Source organism: Myotis lucifugus, unplaced genomic scaffold (genome assembly GCF_000147115.1).
Source record: "Myotis lucifugus unplaced genomic scaffold, Myoluc2.0 scaffold_94, whole genome shotgun sequence".
NCBI lineage: Eukaryota > Metazoa > Chordata > Mammalia > Chiroptera > Vespertilionidae > Myotis > Myotis lucifugus.
The window spans coordinates 192,876-194,204 of record NW_005871142.1 but is presented as its reverse complement, the minus strand read 5'-3'; positions in this window follow the sequence as shown (position 1 = coordinate 194,204).

The following is a 1,329-nucleotide window of genomic DNA, read 5'->3' as shown; positions in this document are numbered from 1 at the left end:
GACGCTGCATTTCAACGGCGCTGCAGCCACCGAGGAATGATGAGTATATTTTGTGTGGAACCAGACGGTGGGGTGGGGAGTATCTTCAATGTCCGGACCAAGCAATCTCCAAATTTTCCTTTCTGCCTGGCTCAGCCGTGACTGTCAGCAGATCTCGCAGTCACCTGACCTGGTCCTAGACCTGAGAATAGAGACAGTGCTGCTTTGAGAGCCGTCCAAGGGCTTTAGGCTAAGTGTGAGCGCCAGGAACCTTCCCAGGATTTCCGGGGGGCTCCAGGACTCCCAGGTACTCTAAGAGAGGGAAAGAGGTAAAAGCACAGGAACAAAACCTGGAAGTAGCAAGGAAGTGGGAGGGGATGGTGAGGACAGAGAGAAACAGAAAACACGGGCTTGGGGTACAACAGAGAGAGCACTGTTCCAAGAATCCCGCAATCTGGATTCTCTCTCTCTGGCTCTCTCCCTGCCTTGGGTGAGGAAGGAAATAAATAAATAAATAGATATGAGAGTGCCCACTGTGTACGGTCATGAGGGTTTTCCATCCATTTCCCAACAGTCCTGCAGGAAGCTGAGGTTCAGAGAGGGTAGGTGACTGGCCTGCAGACACACAGCTCCGTGGATCTAGAAAAAAGAACACCAACCAGCCTCTCACAGCCTCCGTTTCCTCTTCTGCGGAACGGAAAACATCACACCTCCCCTCCCTAGTATCTAGTAGAAACCTCAACCATGGGGGCAAGGGGGGAAACTAAGAAGTAAATATTGAAAGTGGATGTGCGAGATGTAGAGGCGGCTGGGTGAGAAGCCGCGGGAAAGCCCGGCGCTGGTCTAGGAGATGTTTTCAGGGGGTGGGTTCTGAGCCCTCCGGGTCTGCTTCTCAACCCGGTCCCAGAGGATGCAGCAGCGGGCCCTGGGGCACAGGTAGAGAGGATCCTGCCCGCCAAGCTTGTGAATAACACGCACAATCTGGGAGGGAAAAAGCGAACTGACTTCCCGCAGCACCTGGGGGGTGGGATGGAGTGCGTTTCCTGCGTCCCTGGCCCCGAGGATGGACGCTGTCTGATAGCAATCACGTGGTCAGCGAGTGGTTGGGAGGGACGCCGCTGAGGGCTTCATTAGAGGACGGGGCTTAGCTCAGGGGCCAGGGGAGGGTGGAAAGATATTCCCCGATGCGTCCTCTTGCGCCCCTGGCTCACCTGGGAGAGGGGTACACCTGCCGCCTCCAGCACCCCTGCTGGTCCTGGGGCCCAAGGGCATTTCAGCTGGAGCAGGGAGTGCTCCCGGTTTGGGATAAGGCGCGCCTTGGGATCAGGGTTCGTGGGAGGCAGTCGGGGC